The 23,126-nt window shown below is 43.4% G+C and overlaps 1 protein-coding gene and 1 long non-coding RNA gene across 2 annotated transcripts in view; one reads left to right on the top strand and one right to left on the bottom strand.

The window, feature by feature from the left end:
- The window catches only part of LOC142765233 (uncharacterized), a 28,489-nt gene that overhangs the window by 1,881 nt on the left and 3,482 nt on the right, over positions 1–23,126 (top strand). The gene's annotated exons all lie outside the window — the stretch shown is intronic.
- On the bottom strand, positions 15,286–23,105 carry LOC142765234 (uncharacterized). Its single transcript, XR_012884111.1, has 2 exons — positions 22,097–23,105; positions 15,286–15,571 (listed from the first exon to the last, which is right to left on the bottom strand). It is a non-coding gene; the product is annotated as an uncharacterized LOC142765234 (long non-coding RNA).

Genomic DNA, 23,126 nt, shown 5'->3' with positions numbered 1-23,126 from the left:
TTTAGAACTCGAGGACCTTATATTGGTGTTTCTGGGTTTATATATACACTGTCAATCACCTGCTGTATGATGCTGGACATAATGGATATTATGCGGAGAAGTAATGTATGTGACTGGGCGAAATAATTCAATGAAAATGAAGTTTTTTCGTTCTGTTTCACACACGTGAAAGGCTTTCCTTGGTGTTCGTATTATGACCTCGTAGTCTTGTTGGACGTAATCGTCTTCTGCCAGCTTTTGTTTATCAGAAGGAAGCGGCTTCGAGAACTAGTATACGTATGTGGCTTGACAGGTAGAGAAACGGTCTCAGGGCTTCGCAAGGAAATGTTTGGCACTCAAAATATCAAGGAATGTCTTGATAGCACTGCAGTAGAGTGGCAAAACCGAATATTTTAGTTAGGCTCACCTACATTTGAAGTGTTCTTTAATGGCGTAATGCTTCCAGAACATCTACAATCTTCTACAAGTCACATACTCGTTGTCTATAATAAACACAAAAAAATTCTATATATGGCATGCTCTTATTGAGATTCTTTGGAGGCCGTATGTTTCTGAAATATTTTATTCGCTTCAAGTAATCCATCATAGTCAGTTGCATATAGCTAGCTTGTTGTAAAAGTCAAGTTTGGCTCATTTGTTGTACATTATTACTAAAGTATTGCCCTGTCAAAGACACGCAGGATAGCCCCACCGGAGGGGGAGGGGGTCCAGTCAGTGAGGTACTCGGCTGCTGACCCGCAGGTCACAGGATCAAATCCCGGCTGCAGCAGCTGCACTTTCGACGGGGGCGAAAATGCTGTAGGCCTGTGTGCTCAGATTTGGCTGCTCCTTAAACAACCCCTATTGTCAATCGAAACCTCCGGAGCCCTTCACTACGGCGTTCCTCATAATTGTATGCTGAATTTAGTACGGTAAACCCTAATATCAATCAATCAAAGGGAGCATTACAAAGAGACGCGACGCCCGCAAGGAATGTACCATAAACTGTTTTTTGTTAGCCGACACTAAGCTCCAAGCAAACTAGGACTGGTTGCGCTGTTCCAGCAAATACATAACCGAAAAAGCTACTTACAAAAAAAAAACCGAAAACAAGGCGTAAAAAGCGAAATGATAGGAGCCTGAGATTCATCAAAGGAACGGAAGTGGTGCTGGTAGAGTGAACCTTTACAGAATGTACCTCATTCAGAAGATCGTCGGCGTACTGCAATACGGGAAAAAATAGAGCGTCAATTTCCTTCCTTCAGCCATTTGCTCAAGTTTGTCGTACGTGGTTCATTGTCCTACTCGTCGTCTCGGGAGACCATCGGGCGGCTATCTCTCCTTGCATCGGGCTGGTTGTCGTGGCCTAGGGAGTAGACAACGCTGCATTTTTCAAGGCATATCACCACGTGCTACAAATGTTACGAGCAATAATATAGATAATCATCTCGCTCACAGCTCACACCTTTCATGGTGCGGCAGCAAGGTCATAGCTGTGGAATCTTCCAATCTAGCCGCGTTCGGGCTGCACAGACTCGTATTCTGACTGATTCGCAAAGTACTTCCAAGCAAGCAGAACTCTGTAGTGTGCGTATTTTAGATTTCAAGCAGTTTTGATCAAGTCTGTGACCATCCCTCGGTGACCGTCTTTTCTCTCACCGCGCATGCACCACGTATTGAAGCTTTCCTGAATACCTGTCCGTCAAATGTGGAGTTTTGAACATCGGCGGGCTTTGAGGGTATGTAAGAGACAGGATGAGCAAAAACAATGAAAAAAAATCTGTTTTTGTTCTGTAAAATCTGCAGCATTTTATTGACCAGATTGGTGTCGTTTGTTTGTTTTGTATAGTTTTTTCTCTAAAAATTACATATTTCAAAACTTGTGTGGCAGCTGAGCATGCTCCATTCTTACCACCATAGCCATGCGGAGAAGCTACAGTTTGCAAGATGGAGTACATTTGGCCAATTAACGAAGACAACGGCCCCAGAACTGCGAAAACGAAAGAATACAGTGGCAGCAAGCTTACTGTCAGCAAACCGATATTATGTCGGGGACGTTGTTAATTGACGTAATTGTCAAGCGTCATAACTTATATCATTTGGCCCTTAACGAAAGAGAGCTAGCTTCGAAGACATGCAGAAATATGTCTGGTCCAGATATTTTCAAATGGAATTAAAAGATACCAATCACTCCAACGGCCTTTGCTCGAAGGACGCCGGAGATCGGCGTAAATTCAACAAGGCCTAGTTTAATGGTGAACCGCTCGTTCATAAAAAGGATCTCAAGCATGCCTAACTGAAGCTGTTAGTCTAAGTTATCTGGAAACAGTTGATCCAGAATAATTTCTTAATGACATCATAGGCATTTTTCCAATAAATCTGAATAAACCATAACAAGTTGTTGCATTGTGATGAGGGAGGTGGGGGTGGGGCTTGTTGAAAAAAAAAAGAAAACCCTTTCCTCGTGCACCAAACACTGTCGGAGTATGCACTCTTGATGCTGTTTTCACATAATTGGATGGCAATATAGCCCGTGTATATGTGCTGATCTAAACTGAAATATCGCCAGAAAACAGGGCCTGCGCCCCCTTGAACTGCGTTGGCATTGTTGTGCTGACACGGCTGCATAGAAAGCGGCCAATCAGGCTCGCCAAGCAAGACGTTTTAGCACCAACAGAAGGAAAATGATATTGGTGATGAGTGCCTTGCTGGTGTCCATCGAAAGCATGCATCAATTTGTTATCTCGTTGGAATTTCGAAATAATGCAGACTCAACTTTGGATGCTAATATATCAAAACTTGCTTTTTGTGTTTCTTTTTAACAGCCGCAGTATCTAGAATCGTATATTTCGACCAGTATTCAGATAACGTCATAGGCAATATGCTTATGCAGAATAATGGCCGTGTGAGGAAGCGCGCTTTTGCAACACATCTAACAGCTCTTACCAAGTAATAATGAGATACCTGAGGTACAAAAATTGGAAAATCTCACCTACAGTGGCAGTCGATGATATGCTAAGCATGAATGAGGAATGTTTATATGTCAGTTTAAAATTAGAGCAACGTTATGAAGCGGAGGTAAATTAGGCCGTACATAACTTTCCTGTCATAATTATTATGTTTGGACGACATTAACCTTCATCTATTCACGCCACCTGATACCAAATTTGGTATATGTGGAGCTACAGAAACGGCCCCGAGCGTGCTGTGAGCGTAGCATGTAGTCATGTTTTACATGACGCGCATATCATGGTTATCATGTTCGGACGCGCCATTTTACCTCGCTCTCTATTGACGCCATGCAATACCAATTTGGTATATGTGAATCTAGAGAAACTATCGTGAGCGCATCATGAGCGTGTCACGTGGTCATGTTGTTACATGACACGCATCTCATGGTTATCATGTTTGCACCAGTCACCAGTCACATACCTTCATCGTCCATTTCCATCCCGTAAAACCAACCTTGGAATATGTGAAGCTAGCGAAACGGCGGGTAGAGCATCATAAAGGGCCAAATAAACTGTGACATAACGTTGATGAGCGCACGCTGAGCGCAGTGACGCAACGCCAGCAAAATGCGAACACTCTATAGTCTGACGCCAGACGTGACCAGCGTCTGTCAGCGCAGCCTGGTGACAACCGGTGCGAAATGCGATATGGTGCATTTCGCACCAACGACGTTACCCAGAATGCACCGCGTCTGCCCAGCTTCGTGACGAAGGGACGCCGGACGTGCTCAAACGCGCATGCGTCAAAGCAACACAGTGCGGCGCGTGCCTGCGAGTATATGCCAGGCAGATTGGCACCTGGTGCCGCAACGCCAGCATGACGCAACGAAACGATCGCTGGAGCACACTCGCACCAGGTCTCGTCTAAGCGTATTGGAGCCTTGTGTGGCACGTAGTCATGTTCTTGCATGACCCGCATCTCATAATTATGTTTGCACCAGACACATACCTTCGGGATCCATTCACGTGACGTAATGCCGAATTTGGCATATATCAATTTAGCGAAACAGCCCCGAGCGCATCATGAGTGCGGCATGTAGTTATGTTCAGGACACGCATGTCATAATTAACATATTTGGACATGTGATTTACATATGTCGTCCGTTCACGCCACGTAATACTCAATTCGGTACATGTGAAGCTAGCGAAATGGCCGCGAGCGGATCATGAGCGTAGCATGTAGTCATGTTGTTACATGACACGCATCACATGATTATCATGCTTGCACCAGTCACATCCTTTCTTTGTTCATTCACGTCACGTAATACCAAATTTGGTGTATGTGAAGCTAGCGAAACGACTGCGAGGGCATTATGAGTGTGGCTTGTAGTCATGTCACATGACACGCATCTCATGATTATCATGTTTGCACTAGTCGCATACCTTCATCATGCATTCGCATCACGTAACGCCAAATGTGGTATACCTGAAGCTAGCGAGACGGCTGCGAGTGCATCATGAGTGTGGCCTGTAGTCATGACTCATGACACACACGATGTGCGTGTCATGATTTCCACGTTAGGGTCTGTCGCTTGTGTTCGCCATGAAATCATGTCCTACCGTACCAGTTTTTCAACATGCCATGTGAACGAGAGCACCGCAAGAGCAGCAAGACGATGAAATGTAAATCATGACTTTCTTGACATATATCATTATTTTTATGTTATGACTAGTCAAATATGCTCGACATAGTCATGTTATGCCATACCAAGTTTGGTATTAACACCAATATCCAAACCGCCAGGAGGGCTAAAAGTGGTAGGTGGCTAGATAGATGGATGGATGGATGGATGGATCGATGGATGGAGGGATCGATGGATGAATGGATACGCTCAAAGTCGCCAAAGTTCGCTAAGAAATGCTTTGCATTTAAATATACAAAACATGATATTCCGGGAGCTCTTTTGGCTATAGAAAAAAAGTTACTTAAACTTCACCTATAATACATGGCTTACCCTGTTCCCTTAACGCGCACCTCTTTGAAAGGTGCCTTTTAGCAAGCATGGGCGCTCTTTCTCGTGCTTCTTCTTGCTGTGGCTACTTGGGCGGCTAGATTTTCTGAGGAGTTGTGTGATCTAGCCTAGCAAAAAGTACTGCTAAGGGTGTATTTTGTAATTTTCACCAATATTGCAGACTAGCACCTGTTGCGCGGAACGCTCACGTCATATTGCAGGGGACCCGGGTACCCGCAGTTCAGTACTCTTTGGGGCTTAGCCCACTCCCGTGTATTCGCTGTCGCACACAAGGAGAGCTTGCTGAAGCTAGTGACGTTGCGCCCCCGGCATAGAACTCCGCTATAAAAGAACTCTTGGTGATTCATACTCGAATGTCAGTTGCGGATTTCGCTATTCGCTCTCATTTACAACTAAGGTTGACCTTCACAGTGAGTACAAAGTATGGCTGAGTGAACCTCTTAACTGTTTGAGAGAGAAAAAAATCAAATATTTTAGGTTGTGTGGCATCTCGGAGGGAGCCACGACTCACTGGTATTTAAGCGTCTTAAAGTATACGTAGATGCTACCTTTAATATATTTTTGGTCGTTCCACTGCGAAGCTAGTGCTGTTACTTACATATTTATGCTTGCAACTTCCAAACTGAATTACGGGCTACAAAAAATATTCAACCGCAGAAAGCATATTGGGCACAGAGTTGCCAAGTGTAAACCATCTTGCTCGTCCTTGCTCATTCATCAGCCGCACAAACACCACCTTTATCTTGTCGTTCGGAGGTAAATATTGGCAGAAAACGTATCTATGCCTCTTATTTCATTACAGCCTGCAACGCGTAGCGTATCAGTGCACCTCTGGGTAATTTAACCGCTCCACAATCACAACCTTGAAATCAACACGCAGAACAGTTGCATGTTCAAAACGCGTGGGCGCATACGCAGTGTTAAGTGAACTTGCGGTCAGAATGACGGTGGAGGGAGGGTGGCTTGCTTTTCGCCCACGCGCCCAAGATCTTTTTTTCTCCCATTGCCTCACGCAATAGTCTGGACTAGAAGGCGCTGCAGCTGGTAGAAATGTTCGTTTTCAGCCCGTATTGCTGACGTCATAAACTTTTAGGATTCCGCACACCAGTGTGCCTGGATCCAAGGTTCAAAGAAACATGACATTAGGTAATAAAGAAAATATCAGCAGTTCCGACGGTAGCAACGGAAGGCAACTTCATTTGATGGGTTCGAACATGGTCGGCCAGCTCATCGTTTAAACATCAGCCAGTTTAGCCACTGTAATTCATTTAAGAGTTAGGAGAACGCGATCTATTACAGATGGAGCACAGGTTGGGCACTAGTTTTTTTTTTTTTTTTGCTCATAGAATGTCCTTATGATATTTGGCAGCTCGTGGCTTCAACAGAAAAGACCATAAACAGTCTCAAAGACTGTTGAACTGATAGCGGGAAAAAAACAACACTGACCTAAGCCGGTAAATGGCTTTAAAAACACAAATCACCTCCTGATCATAAGAAAGGACGATCCTTTAAAATTGCAGAAAACGCAAAGAGGTGCATTTCATTCAGTTATCGTGAAAATTGCTTGACAAACCTTCATAACTATACTACTTAGGAGCCTAGTGAGCGCATGTTTTCAAACGCCGTAAACGCCGTCAGATCACACCGAAATAGTTTGAAGCAGGGTTATGAGGCAAAGCTTGTGTTTCTGTACAACAATAAGTAGGCTTTCGGTGGCAGTCCCTCACCAAGTTATGTGTTCGAGGACGTGTGGGCTGCATTTTGTTTGTTCTTTCTCTAACATCACAAGATTTGACGAATTTAATACTTGATTAAATATTCTACATTCGTGGCTACGATTCGGCGCTGTTTCGTTCGAAATAGAATGAAGATGAAATTTCACTACTCCTGAGGGCTCGCGAGGGCTTACTACTTCCAGTCACGCGATACTGTGAATTAGACCACAGGAGCGCCATTGTTCACTGTCACTGAGTGAGATAAATTTTGGGATTAACCGAGTGTATGCGGCTATTATGTGAGGCCCACAGGTAGGCAAACTCACTCTTGAGTCGGCTACTCATACTCATATCAAGCCGTGAGCCTGAGTCTTGGAAAGTGTTGCGGAATGGGCGCCTCAATTTCATCCCAATTCCATTACGGCAATTACAATTTCTCGTAATTCTATTACTTTCAATTCCTTGGAATGAGCAGGCAGGTCATGTCCATTCCTCCTATTCCTCAATGCATGAAGTACATTTTGACAGTTTTATTGAGTTGAGATAAAATGACCCCCGGAATATAGCATCATGAGATGCATTCGGAACAGGCAAAGTACGTAAACACGTTAACAAGGTCGAGGGGTAGTATCTTAATGGCATATCTCGGGCCGTAAAATCACCCTACTAATTTTCACAGGATCAGTTCTACCGCCCCGTATAGTATAGTAACAAGAGGCTCTATATCTACTGGTATTAGATGAAACAGTGCCCCACCACACGGACACCTTGTGCCTTTGCATTCAATACAGAACACGAGGCCATACTGCGCGTCGGCACTCACGCTTCTCAAGCGTGCCTCACTAGCGTGGATGGGGGAAGAACTTAGTGTTCGCCTGTGCGCAGTTATGCAACATCTTTCCTGTCGCAAAAGTTATTTACGTGTGTCTGGTACTAAACTGCTCGTGAGATAGAGATCAGGCCATGCATAGAGTATTCGTCCCTTTCGTGTGGGCTATCAATGATAACCAACGTGCGAAGATGATTTGTTTCTGCCTTCAGTATATGTTCTGATAATGCATTTAAATGTAAGCACCTTTATGCAGGAGTTTCTCATTCACGAGTTGGCAGGTTCATCACACTTTTACACTGTGTATACCTTTGGCTTTGGCTAACTAAACGCCAAACTAGAGAAAGCATTGTGGCTTTCGAATTCAGTAAAGCATCAATTTAGGCCTGCATGACTAATTTGAGTATGATATACAGTAGTAGCTATTAACGGGGTAGAAAAATTCTTCCTGATGTTATATTTGCTTGGCGACGTGAACATGGATGGAAATGTGCTCAGTCGTAGAACTCAAGCAAACTTACAAAAAAGGTAACGATAACCATGAAATAGTCCCACCTTGGAGCACTGGCAGTGTGGGATGACCAGATCTCCGCGAGGCACCTTGTGCCTTTGCATTCAATACGGAACACAAGGCCACACTGCACGTCGGCACTCGCACTTTTCAAGCGCGCCTCGCTAGCATGGATGGGAGAAGGAGAACTTAATGTTCGCCTGTGCACAGTTACGCAACAACTTTCTTGTCGCAAAGGTTATTTACGTGTGTCTGGTACTAAACTGCTCGTGAGATAGAGATCAGGCATAGAGTATTTGTCCCTTTCGTCTCAGCTCGAGATTCAAGAACACCAGATCTTCCAGGCTTCATCAATCGTATGCCTGATCTTCCGAACACGTTCAACAATTTCTCAATTAGTTCTTTGTTCACCATGCTTACATCACAAAAGCTAGATAAGCATCCTCGAGATTTTTAGATGCTGCTACAAAGGTCGCAATCAGTAAAGATGCAAAAAGAACTTAGTTTTCATTTTATGCATCGAATTTCAGCAACTAAGTGTGAAAGCAAAGTGAGCCAGTTGTCAATTAGTTTTAAAACCAAATTGTCAACGAACGGCTCCTTGAACGGTTGGTTCTCAAAAAACAGCGATATAAGACAATTTGTGTCCAGGTAACTATGATGCGCTTCAAATCAAATTGATTTTTTGTCAACATTTGTGCAATGTTGAGGACAATGATGAAAAACCAGCAAGGCATGACGAGGTTCATGGCCCGAATTTTTAAGCAGAATCAAGCAACAAATGCAAGCAACATTTCAACAATGAAGCAGAACTTATAAATTATAAACTAATGACACAACTCATAATACAGAATACATATAAACATTACTCGCCACTACACCTACTGAAAAACTCAAAAGTAAGCGAAGTAAAATTTATACGAGTGAAAATGAAAAAAGTTAAACAGAATACATCGAAAAAGTTGAAACAGATTTTTTATACAATATATGTCTTACCCTGGGCACTACCACATAGGTATTTGAAGATACAGCATATGTTCACTCTTTATTACGACGTTATTGATACACTATGATACGTTATGATACGACGTAATAATATGACGTTATTAACGTTTGTGTAGTAATGAAGTTTATATCGTAACACCTGGTAGGTATAATTTGTTGTCGACCTAGTTCCCAGACTTCGAAGCTCCTTGTATTCATTGTTTTTTTTTGCGTCAAATTGGTAATGCGATTCGGGGTGTCGTTGTTTTTTTATTCTGTTCTCATAACTTTATAATATATTTTCATCGATTGCAGGCATTGGTAGCATAATAATTTTCATGAAAGAGGACTCGTTGGCGCTAATTAAGGAACGTTTAGAATGCAACGCACATCTTTTTCGCTGTATTCTATGGAGAGAAAAAATGTTAGTAAGGGTTGTAGTGCCCCAGACGAGATAATATTAGCTTATGTAAGATGGAAACAGCGATTAATGCAATATAGGCTTTACACTTTGTGGGAAAAAACACATTTTGTACAGTATTCGAGTTACCTGTGAGAGTTTACCCACCACCATTTGCCCGTGATCAATCCATGATAGATATTGCTGAAATATGCCACAAAGCCATTTAGAAGAACGTACAATTGGAAGAACAGAGCTATTGAGATGTAAACTCATTGAAGTATCAAATATTTGATTTTTTGGTATAAAAAGTACGGCTTTCGTTTTATTAACGGTGATTTGCAATGAGCTTGCTGTGCTCAAAGATGATAGTTTTGATAGTACTACGTTGCCTTTATTCATGACATCTTCAGCATACTTCCCAGCTATAAGAATTGTGGGGTCATCCGCATATATAATAAATTACACGTCATGATCAACGTTCACTCAATCATTAGTATAAATTCAAAAAAGCAATTCACTCACATAAGGTGCTCAAGCGTGTACCACTGGAAGCAGGAGCTGGTATGGTAGTTTATTATGGTAGTGCTTCTCTAGCTGCCTACGCGCGCGGCAGCAGTGGCGCCGCCACCCATGTCTCCCCCCCCCCTTCCGCCCTAGGACACGGCGAACGTAGGTTTAGTTCGGCGCGCGGGTTTTCTTCGGGAATCGGGTAGGCGCTGCCGCGGCCATTGTTACGTGGGCTTTCCTGCTTCAGGCGGCTTCCATAACCAATGCTTTTAAAAATGTGCTCTCTCTCTCTGTGTCTGTACAGAGAGAGAGCGCACTCAGGTTATCACATACAATTGTGCGCTGTGTGGACCTAGACACTTTCTCTAACAGTTTCGGGCGAAGGCACTCATGTGTCTATTCAGGGAGGAGGGGAAAGTATTGAGATATTGGGGGGGGGGGGGGGGGAGGGGGCAGTTGGAGGTGAGCTTGCAGTGAACAAAAGCATCACTCCAGCGTTAAACGGACGCTGAAGAGGTTCTGAATTCACAAATTTCTTGCGAATTGGGTATCCGCGCTCTCTTACAACATGTATACGGAGGTTCTTTTTCGAGAGGTTCGATTAAACGACGGCGCTATAGGTAAGCAAATTCCGACCAAAGGTACAACCCCGCCCCCCACCCAGCAGTGAGTTTAAAAAGGTGAAGGGATAGACCCCCCCCCCCCCCCCCCCCATTGCACTGCACCAGGCGGCCTCACGAGGCTCCCGGTAGCTGAACGCTCATTGGTTCGTGCGTAATTTCGTCAGCAAACATGGCTGCGCCCATGCCGATGCTACAGTGTTCGTGTGTCAGACGTGGGCACAGCTGATCCAGCAGCCACGGCGAAGGCGTGAACAAAGTTGACGCTCGCACGCATACTGGCAAACCACCCACGATGAATGAGAAGACGGCGCTATCCAGTAGTTATTGCCACCAAGGTGCCACAGAAACGCTGTGCACACGCCTGTGTCAACGTTGCCGAAAGACTCGTCACTCTGTTTGCAACGATTGTCGAAATGACTGAAGTCGGCGCAGATATGCAGTGAAAAATGGAAGATGACGGTGTAAAGAGTTTATGTGCGGAGTATATAACAATATACGTAACTCGGTAAGCCTTTGGTGCAGCTCAAAAAACCGGTGTCGGAGCACTGGAGTGCCTACGTCGCGCGCGTCACTCAACTTGCACTCACTCTGGCATACCTTAGGCTACTCGTAGTGCATGCCACCGATACTGATTATGATGGCGATGCGACATAAGAAGCACGAATATCTGTAGCAGCAACTCGATAGACTTGCAAGCGAATGTCTTCGTTTGGAAGTCTAGCGCGAAGTAATTCCGTTCACATAAGGAGTGAGAGGCCGTACTACTACGACAAGAGCATGACTCGAGTGACAGGATATTCTCTCTAAGGTAAATACACTTCGAAATCTACTGTATGTCGTGCATATAAAAACCCGCCTCCAGCCAGCATTCTTTGCTTGCTTCTCCGCGATGCTAGACTGTAGAGTGGTGAAGCGTCAACAACATGAGCATTGTTATACTACGAAACGCGCGCAAGCAAGAGGTTTGCGAGTAGTGAAGTTCAGAAGCGAATTCAATACAAATACAATAGCGGTATAACCAAATCAAACGCCTAAAGAAACCTAATACTCATCTGATAGTTTTAAAATAGTAAGGAAACATTTTAGCAAAAAAAATCCTAGAACTCCTCAACAGGCTATTTCAAATAGTATTCACGAACTGTCACAAAACAATACTACAATTATGAAAATTGTTAGAAGCTTGTATACAGCAGTGATCAAAGCCTCCGAAATACTTTTCAACTGTGTGTCGAAATACAACAGTACATCATTCAAGTTGAAACTGTGTTGCCAGCGTTTGAGTAAAATTCCGGCATAAAATCTGAACAATTTTGAACCCAACACCTAGTATCAGCTAAAGATTTATTAGAACAGGCAAAATTATCACAACATACACACTGGTACAAAAAGCATATGAAGAACAATTGCTGAAAGCTTTATCTATAAGAACAATTTACGTGAACAAAACACTTCGATGTGTTTTTATTCGTGAAGCTGAATGCTGCCATAGTACCTAACATCAACGATCATGATACAAAATTATTGTTACGATGCAGCTCCACCATTGTAAAAGCAAATAAAAGTGCAGTTGGCAGCAAATATGCTTTATCTGTAGTAATGGTTATAGCATAAATAGTGCTGCATTGTGGTTATTCACGAATTACAAGAAGAAAATAAACCTTCAGCTGATCCTATGGTTGGCTGTTGCACATTCACAATTATTTCGTGTATAGTGGTTTTGCATTCCAAATATGTATGGTAACAAATATAGTAGTGTGTTTGCCGTAGTTAGTGCATAAGGGCGGATAATTTCTAGAATATTCAGTATTTCGTATATGTATAGTTCAATTCTACTAGTGAATGCTCTTTGATTCCTTATTCAAACATTTGCACACCCCTCGTAATGCTGTGGCTACCAATGACCCAGCATATTTTTGTAGGAATGTGATTGCGCACCAGTAAACATCACGGGTGATTTCTTTTGTGCTGTTTCCCATCTTTCATTGAACACACCCTTGCACATGCCTCAAAGGTACGTAAAAAGAAAAAAAAAGGAAACGTACCTGGCTACAAGTGATGGTAATTTGCGACATGAAATGGGAGTAATATAAGTGTACTTGGGGAAAGTTGCTCTGATTCTTGTCGTCCGTTAGCAAGAAGGACCAGTTTATAACACGTTTTTTTTACTCTAAGCTTACGTCAGTAAACTAAGCATAAGCCTGTTCATAAGCTCTTGTCTAATATTAATTCATTTGTGCAATAATTATAAAACACAAGGTCAGACAGCACAAATAACTCTGCTGAGATATGAATGCAATATTACAACAACAAATTACAAAAAGTACCTTTGAAAATTCAGCACATGCTAGATAGAAACTTCAGTGAGTGCCAATACACTGGGGCAATTTTCGCCTAAATTACGAGTGGCAACCTGGTTAAATTATAATTATTATTATCGATGAAATGTATTTTATGCGAAGTTTTTAAAGCATCCGTTTTCTGGCTCAAGTTGAGTCAAAAGCCTACATACTCTAGGTTATTTGTGCAAAAAATAATAAATGTAGATGCAAAGTCTCACATCAACATTTAATTGTTGTCCTGAAAGAAACAAACAAAAAACAGAATGCAATATGCTTATTATTCTTGCCAGATAATTCCGGATATGAGATTAGTTAGGGTGGTCACTAGATGTGTTGAAAATAAAAAAAAAGTCACTTGCATTGCAAACAGCTTGGGGAATCTGAATTCCACACATATTGTTACTACATATGTGTGAATTGCTATATATATTTGTCACGGCATTGACACATGCTTCTTAAAACACCACAATCCGATCTGTTTTTGTCTTTTGGGAGGAAATTGTTTTTTCTTGCGATAAATTAAGCGTGCATATGACAAGCCTGACAACTAAGTACATGCATATTTGCAAGTGTGTTTTATTGCGATAAAGTCGGGTTTCACTCACGCAGACTTTCAGCAACACTCTGCACAGGTGCTACAGCAGTATTTTAAAAGCTCCGCGATAGCTTGAGATGACACTGTTAAGTTTTTGAACATGACGCAAAATGTGTAGAGCTTACGGAGCCACCAGCAAAAACCCCAGAAATTTTAATACCATTTGTATGAAAACAGATGCACTGTACTGCTTGTCAGATTATTGATGACCAACGCACTGTTTACCGCTATCAGGGCAGACTATGTATTGCTTGTAGTTTAACATTCTATTCCTCTGGCAAGGGTTCACTGAAATACAGTTTTGTCTCAATCCCACCGACTACTGCAGTCTTCAGCATCATGACCGCATGACAATATTAACTTTTATGTGTCTCCAAGAGTTCTTTACATATATAAATCGAGAAAGTTGAAATTTTATTTTTGTAGAATTGTGTAAATGCATAACTGCAAAATTATGAAATGAAATACTAACAACTATCTGTTTTGTTTTAATGTTAATTCATTTGGTGAAGAACAGCAGTATACAAGTGCCACTGTTAATGGAGACTATGTGACAAAGCCCACTGATCCTTAGAGCAGCTTGCACCCCTAGCTGTCTAGCATGGTGTAAGAGTGAAGGTTTCAAAACAAATGTCAAAATGGAGCTATGACATGCTGCTCACAATGGCCTGCTTGTGGTCTCCCATTTTCTCGGAATAACAATGGGATGCAAAAAGCACTTTTTGACACTATGTTCACAATTTTGGTAGTAGTCCTAGATGCTCATCTAAAGTACCATTATCACATTTCACTGTGATAGTGGTACTTTAATTGTACTGTGTAATGGTACTGTGTAATGGTAATGGCTGAGGAAAACGCCTGTTATGTGAAAATTATATAAAGCACGACCATTCTTCAACTTTGCTTATACTACGCCTTTATCCACAGTCAGGATGCGTACTTCATCACGTCATGGGCGAAGACATATTACGTAATTCATCCGTCTCATATCCTCCCACTTCAACGCCTTCAAAACCAAGCCATTCGCATCCTGACATTTAGCACTCTTATTCACCAGCATGTCCGCATTTTTTCCGCAACATAGTGTACTAACCATGTGTATTTACTCAAATGTAAACTGTGGATTCTTGTATTTATGTGCCTTAACGGTTCGGTAACAGCCAATGTCTAGCGTAAATTTCAATTGGTAAACGCCGATTTCACCATTTTCGCCTCTAACAATAATTTTTTACTACCATAAACATACACTAACTGCGGCAAACACACTACTGTATTGGTTGCCACACATTTTCGGAACGCAGTACCACTATACACTAAATAGGTGTAATTCGTCACTTAAAAAACTTTATACTCTCAATTCACAATCATAACTAATCTGTATATATTGGTATTCCCTTATCTTTAGGGCAATTACTGTACAAGTTCTTTTTACGTTTATCCCTCATGCAGATTTGAGTTGTATTGAGTGTGAATAATTATAGTCCCTTTTGCTCAAGATTCTGCTGCCATTTTTATAGCCATGTATGAATAATGAATGTTGTTTTACCACCATTTCTACTGGAATTTGTGTTACAAGTTTGCCTTGTCTCTATTCCTACAAAAAGCATTTAAATTCAACGATTATGAACCTGCTAGAAATTAGTTATTGCACAGCGAAAAGTACACCCAGCACTCCAGAATTAGAGTTGGGTTCTACTTTGTTTTCACCTCTGATGACAGACAATACTGCGGTGTAACTGTGCTTACAGATGACTTGAGAGTACAGATTTTGCTTGTTTAAGGATACGTGGAAGCAAAACAATCCAGCACTACAAACTCTATTTGCATTTTTTTTATTCAATGTAAGTTATAAGTCTCAATCGGAGCAGGTTTGCTCTGGCAATTCATGGATTTATTTTACATTTTCAAATGTTAGCAAAGGATGTTGCACAGCAGTTTCCTGTCAAATAGAATACTACATTATAAGCAGAATGAGAAAAAGCTCGCAAAAGCGGATTCTGGCCTCAATGCAGCACTTGAGCATACTGAGTCCAGCAGCAGTACCCGGCAGTATTCCTGCTCTGGTCACTGATCCTCATTGCTTTGGGAGCCGGCCTCCAAGTCTGGGAGGAGAGAACAAAATGGTTTTAAAATCCGACTTCAGCAACCTTCTGTCTAGCGACATTTTTACTTGTTTTTAGGACACTTGCATGCAAAGACGTTTGCACTTTTAGGTATGTCAACATCGCAGAGCAAGTTACAGAGATGGCATAACATCGAGTACAAGAACCCACACTTGCACAAGCGGCTGAATCAAACACTGATTCAGTGGGTGATTCGTGACCCACTAATAACAACCTGAAGTTTCTAGATTTGAAGCTTTTGCTAGAATCCCGACATGTTTGCTGGATGTATGAACCAAGAAGCGGCAAGCCACTTCTGCCTTTCAGCTCAGCTCAGTCTAAATTGGTCAAGCGTGGCATTGCTAACCTCTGCCTTGTGAATGCCTTAAAGAAGTCCTGCCCCCCCATGGTACACCGCAGCTTTGCCTTACAAGTGGCGCGTCTCACCAAAGCTGGTTATTCCGCGAATGTTCTCGTTTCGGTGGCGGAAAAGCTGGTCACTGTCTTGAAGCGAGGCGACAAACCGGATAACCGAAACAGTGTCAGAAAGAGCCGGCCTACCGTACTGCTTTACGTGCACGACGTCTCACACAGGCTAAAAAAGATTGCTCGAGACGCCAACGTTCTTGTGGTTTCTTCTGCACCGGAATAATTGCAGAGGCTTTGCAAACGGGTCAATGCACCTCGTGCAAATTCTGCCTCGTGCTCTGTCACGCACAGGACACGCTACGTCCCATGCGCAGTGGGAGTCGTACACTTGATTCCACTGACGTGTGGGTGCATCTATGTCGGGCAAACTGGCAGGTGCATAAATGACCGCCTCCGCGAACACCGAAACAATGTGCACAATGTGGTACAAGGGCATCTTGGCATTCATTGCCAAGATTGTGGGTGCGCCCCTCTCTTTGATTAGTGCTCAATATTGGCAAGGCACAGGGACCAGCTTACCCGAGAAGTTATCGACGCCGAAAAAATACACTTGCTAGGAGATAAATGTGTAAGCACATCATCGATTGCTTTATCACAGGCTGAACGTGATTACCTGGCTGCGCCTTGAGGCAATAGAGGACCCGTCACACGTGTTTTGTTACTGATGTGTAGAATAGGCTTGCATCTTACCTTCATGCTCTGTTTTCATCCTTTTCAGCAGTATATGTTCTTGCCACTCTGTGATATAAAGTTAGTTGGAAGTCGGCACTCTTTCTGTCTACCCTGTCCTTTTTCCTTTGTTCGCGCGCTGAAACATCTTGCAAATATGACTACGCACCAACTAGCCCAAGCTTCCACTCTTGTGACTTCCAGAAAGCCTCCAATACTAAATTGTCTTGGAAGCCTCTGGCGACCCTTGGGCTCCCCGCGGGTCGCCAGAACCGTCCACCCCGAGAAAAACAAACGCCAACCGGAAGTGCACAGTGGGGGGGGGGGGGGGGGCGGAGCAGCCCGAGAAAAACGAGCGCACTCTGGCTGGCTTAGGCAGCCGGCGGGTAGCCAGAAGTCGAAAATCGAAGAGCCCCAGTGAGGGAATGTAATCTAGCAACGCTTATCCGTCGGCCATGACGCGCTATCTTGCTTGGCCATAGATTACGCCAAAAGCAAACGTGCTTTCTTCACTTGTCGGTTGATGGTGCTGTAGGCAGCCACAGCAGATCGCAGGCCACGCGCTCGCATTGTCCCTTTCATAAAGAACGACTGTGTACAGTACTGTCCACTGTTATGGGGAACACGCGAGCGCGTTGCCGGTGGTCCGCGCGGCGCCAACTGACGGCGAGATTTATAAATGCGGAGCATGCATGCAGAATCACAAGGGCGGTACTCGCCCTAGTCATCTGCTACTTCCCCGCCCTTCGCTCGGTGCGTGCTAGCGACAAGATTGCTGTGCTCGCTTTATCGACCATCGATTTCCATGTCTGTTATCCAAAGTGACTGGCTGGTTCAATTTGAGTTTGGAAAGCTTACGATTATATTTTGGTGGGCATAAACACCAGGCTACGCAAGTGGTAGGCTTCGTTATCCCTTTCAAAGAATTCCATAGCTAGAGGCGTATTTATTCGCTGATTGTATTTTCGGCGAGCTAGTTCTTAGAAGAGGCATGGCTAGAATACCTCAGCACTAAAGGCTTCGAATAGTCGAGCAGTACACAAAAGGATAAAGTCAGCATGCTGTCACTGCCATTGCGAAATTGCCGCTTTCTCGTTACCAGCGCAATCATGAGCATTACGAATGTATTTTTTTTCAGTGCCTAGTTCTGTCATGCATTGTCCTATTTTGCTTACACAAATCTGCTTGTCATTTTGTGTTTCACAGGACACAGATGTGTTTTATTACATTTGCATTACTGAAGTGTTTCGAGGCTACAGATCCGACTTCACTCGACCTGTCTGCCACAAAAGTTAGAGGAAAAGAAATTCTTTGTTTACTCCGTCGTTTTTTATGTACACCGTTTTCAGCGCGCTTATTGGTGAAACGTAATGATTTTTAGAAAAGTGAGCGCTAATGCATATTTCAAATAAGGTGCTTCTGGCGTGGTCAACGAAGAAAACGAAATGTAACGCGAGTTAAAAATTAGCTGGGTAATGCAATACACAATAACTATATACTGTTCTGTCACGCCGTGGTGGGATACATTGATGTATTTTCAAACACGCATTTTTTAACGTTTTCGTAAATATTATAGGCACATGGCTTTTTTTTTTTTCATGTCACCTGTAATCTGAATTGGGCTGCTGTGGCCGTGGATGGAATTGCTACACCGCTGCCGAGAAAGCACAACAACAATCAAAGGACATTTTTTTTCTGCACGCTTATTACCCAGGAAGGTTCAAGGAGAGTAGCGGAGACATGAATAGCACTGCGGAAAAGTAAACGTGGTATCCAGCACACGGAAAGCGCCAGGGCGGGAAGCAGCAGACGAAAGGCGTCGAGCCCCACCCTTTTGCGTCTATGCGCATGCGCCGCGTTTACAAATCTCACCGCCAGTTTGCACCACGTGGGCCGCGAGCCACGCGTTGCCGTGTTCCCTCCAAGCGTGGACCATACTGTACATACATACAGCGAAATCTGTCCGACTTTCACAGTTCACCATACTTACAGCAACTAACCGATTTCGACAGATAACAGGGCATTGACTGCTGAAAAGCGCACTCAGCTGTCCTCCCTTTCCAGAGTGTGACTTCATGGAGCTTCACCAATCACAACGGCGGCGAGACTCGCTATAGCCGCCACGGCTACTGTTGCTGGTTTTCGGCAAAATAAAGTTATTTGCTTTGGTTTATGCCAATTTGCTACTTGAGTTCTGAGGTCGCCTTACGATATTACGTGCCATGATACCATAATCTCATTTTTGTTCAAAAATTGTTATAGTGACCCTTTATAACTCATCATAATTTACAAAAGCGTTTTTTCCGCGCTCATAACACTTAACACGCTCCCTGAAGCCCGTTATATGTAGCTCTTCTAACTCGGCGGACCTTCTACTCGCGATCTTTAGCGCTTTTTCAGACAGTTGTGTGTTGCGGTGGTTTGGGTGAGCGCTGGGGAAGGTGGATCATATGTGCCCTTTTTCTTTTTTTTTCTTTTTTTTTTCTTTTTTCCTGTCTTTCCCTTCTCATACCTCTTATCCTCTTTACCCCATCCTCGTGCCCACCAGTTGAGGTGACCTCTTAAGAAGACACAGTTACGGGTAGCACTTTTCTCTTCTATTCGTTCCTACAATCACTTAGAGCACATGCGTCCGAGTCGGCTGACGGTAAAAAAAGCTAGCCCAAAGACATTTAAGGTGTGAAGACAGTGGACTGCTGATACTGGGGCTTGGGTGCTATCGAAAGTAAAAAAAAAAAGATTAGCAAGGAATTAGGGGGGGAGAGGGCATGCTGCTGCCTTAGTTACGCTCCACTGTGGTTATGCGAGAAAGTGAGAAACTTCAGAGGAGCACACTGAATGTAAGAACAAACTTGCAGTATAATATCATTGCTTTTTAATGGGTTGTGCTTGTAATCAGCGAAGCCATTTTAAAAATGTTGTTTTATTGGTAAATTCCAGGCTCTGATTTACTAGCGTTTGAAGTCGGAAGAACAGCACGTAGACGAAAATGTGCTATATTTTGGCAAAAGAAAAAATGCCATTCTCAATCCATTCAAAGCAAAATGTGCTTGATTTCATTCTCCTTCCATTCCTCCAAGCGTTTTCCTCATTCCATTCCGGGGTCACAAAAAGAAGGAATTATTCCGGAATCTTTCCAATTCGGGAGTGGCAACTGCGCAGCACTGTCCGAGTTACTCCTATTGAGTAATGATTTGGCAAGTTTGAGTCCAAGTGAATCCGGCTGCAATAAATTTTAGCCAGTCTGAGTAAAAGGGAGTACACTTCAGAAAAACTGTGGTGAGCGTGAGTCCGAGTGAACACTAAGCAAGATATACGCTTTTCGAGTTAGTCTGAGTGAGCTGCATAGTTCTGTGCCTGCCTATAGTGTTAATTGCTCAACTTGAGCATTACTACCAGCCTTATCTCGGCTTGCGTTCAGTCACATCTAGGCACGCATCCTTTGATGCACTAGCGTTCACATGTCAGCTTAATAGAATGTTTGTGAATTGGGGCCCCATTGAGCTTGGAATCCCAAGAATCTTGCAACGCGCCAAGGCGCATGCACAGAACACAAGCCAGTCTAGGCGTCTTGCGTTCGTGCGGACACGAGGCCCAAAATTTGAAAACTAGCGTGAGGCTTCCAGGCGTCTTAGGTCTCATGCGAGACGAAGTCACAGAGCCATGTGGCCCGCGTCTCGCATAATTTTTAATTTGGCCACGGGTCGCGCTCCTTGCGTTTGACGCAATGCAACCTGCGTTTGACCCAGTTCTCACTTTTCCGATTCTGCGAGCGCAAAAGCAACCTACGCAACGCAGCTTGGGTACCCAGTGTCTTGGTCCCCCAGTTCTCAAACTCTCTATTTATTATTTAGAGTTGTCAGTTACTGGTGAACGAGGTGCTTTCCTTGCACCCTCCCCCGGATCTCTCACCAAAAGTTAAAAAAAAAAACATGTGTTCGTCATCTCTTCCGCTGAAAACGTCTCACTGGATTGCATTTACTTAAAACCCTTTCGGCCCTGGATTTTTTTCGTCACACCTGCAATTTTTTCGGTGTGATATTCTGCTTCTTTACACCATAAAACAGTGGTGTTTATTTAAATTTGCGCAGTTAGCTTAACTTTAGGTTTAGAACCATGTCCTCAAATGAGGACATCAGGGTCAAATGGGTGCAGTCGAGGCAAAAGTGAATGTTAGCGTAACGGTTTATTTTTCATTTTATACACCTACTTTGGTGCAGTAAAATAGTTTCTAGCAACGCGTGTAATGTTCAGTGACGGACATGAAACTCTTTGAAGCAGTTTCTCCTATTTATGAGGCAGAGGTGGACATTGCACTTTTCACACTTGATTCTTGGCTTGCCCTTGCAGCCTTCCAGCATGAAGCGCTGTTGTTCTTCTTTCGCAACAGGCCAGTGACCGGTTTGGTCATACCTAACATCTTCCACTCGCCTTCGATTGCCCCACTGAAGCTTTTTCAATGGCTGCATCGGAAAAGAAGACTGTCTCCCACTCTTTCGCGACGCAACAGTCACACCAGCTTTTGCTAGGGCATCCATAACTTGCAGCGTGAAATCTAGAAGGTCCATCTGATCGTTCACGCGTAGTCCTTGTTGCTCAGCATCGCGTCGATATTCCAGCCAGGACTTCGTCACAGCCAAGTTCATGAAGTGTGCAATAACGCGAAGTGTCCATTTTCTAGAACGAATGTTGGTGCAGTATAGTGACACAAGAAAGTCGGTCTTGTCAACTCCTTCCATGCTCTGATTGTATTCTTGCACTACAGCAGGTCGTTTCACTTCAATGAAAGCACCGTCTTGTCTTGTCTTGTCTCCTAGGAGATTTTGGCTCATACCCACATGGGGGATTGGCCACACTGTACCTCTTGATAGATCATGTTTTATAACGCTTGCTAAAAAGAATAAAGAGAAATTAGATAGAAACAATAATAATGTTCCTTTGAAGAAACGTGAAAAAATTGTAGAAGAATACGATAAACCCGAACATATAAAACAAATTAACAAGAATGAGGAAGGGGAAGAAAGAATTGGATATATCTGGCAGTACCACTAGCAGCGTATCCTTCCGGTTGCCTGAATGAATTTATGTAGCGCTGACAGAATAGCACTGTGGCCCACACCCAACTGACTGGCTCCAAACGATAATAGAGTGGATGTATTGACTCGCAATCCGAGCATACCAATCAGTCTTTCAAGAATTATTCGGCGCAGTGAGGCGAAGCGGCGGCATGTGAGAAGAAAGTGATCTATTGTTTCCAGCACCATCTGTCTTACTACATCGGGAGACACAATCTTCTTCTTCAACAGCTAGGAAGTTGGATGCCATGTTCACCGCGCGGTTATCCAACCACCGCGTTATGGCAATCTTTCCATCACTGCTTACGAAAAATACGAAAATCCTTACGAAAATACGGAAATCCGCACTTACTTGACCCAGCGCCCCGTTCGGCGTCTTCCATCTTTGTTGTTTCTCGCTGCTGCTCTGACGAACGTGAGGGCACGAGAACTGATTTCAATGCCACTGGAGATGTTTTGCAAGCGACACAATTTCGGTTTCAGATTCGTTTTTCTTGTTAAAAGCGCCAGAAACACCTTTTTAGGACTTGTCCTCGTTAACAAGTAACAGCTGGAAATGTTCCCGAGAGAGCGCTGATTATGCCTCGTATTGCAGTTAAATTTTGCTTTCACCCTTCTGCGCATACGAGGATACTATACGTGATAAAGAACGTCTCGTGATTTTGCCACAATGATGATTCAGTCTTATGTAAGTAAAATGCAGTGTATATGGAGTTAGCATCACCATTTAATGTTTGCGAAAACGTAAAGATATACGCGTTTACATACCTACGTAAACGTTTACGTCTGATGAGCTAAAACGTTGAAAGATATTCGTTCTAGTAAGACGGTAAACGCAAACCGGTATGCGGTAACACGATAACGTAAGCAACTGAGCGCACGAGCTAAAACTCCCTATTTATTGCCATGGTCATCGTCAAGTAAAACACCGATAAAAAACTTATCCTTCCTTTATGATGCCCTCCAGCACATGCAGCTGTCGGCATATGCCCTCCAGCACGACGCAGCTTGTCGGCATATCTTTTTTTTTTATCCTTGCTTGACTGAGAACACCACATGCACCATCGAAAACCCAGCAGGAACATTCGTGTACAGAGTATATTTTGCCTACCAAGCGAAACCAAATGCGCGACGATAGACATACGTCCAGTGGAATTTGTCTATACCAAGGTTTCTTCCAAATACCTAGAGTGAAGTGTGGCGCTACCGTGAATTCGAATTTCTTAAAGGGGGACGTTGGAGTGCTGGGAATAACAGTGTGTCTGCGAGGCTTGTGTTGGCTATTGTTGAGCAAAGCTTCGGCTCAAAAGTGAATACGACTGCGTTAATAAAGCTTCTCAAAAAACGTTTAGGAGCGGATCACATTCCAACGTAATATATTC

Source organism: Rhipicephalus microplus, chromosome 6 (assembly GCF_043290135.1).
Source record: "Rhipicephalus microplus isolate Deutch F79 chromosome 6, USDA_Rmic, whole genome shotgun sequence".
Taxonomy (NCBI): Eukaryota; Metazoa; Arthropoda; class Arachnida; order Ixodida; family Ixodidae; genus Rhipicephalus; species Rhipicephalus microplus.
This window is presented reverse-complemented; position numbering and strand designations above follow the sequence as displayed.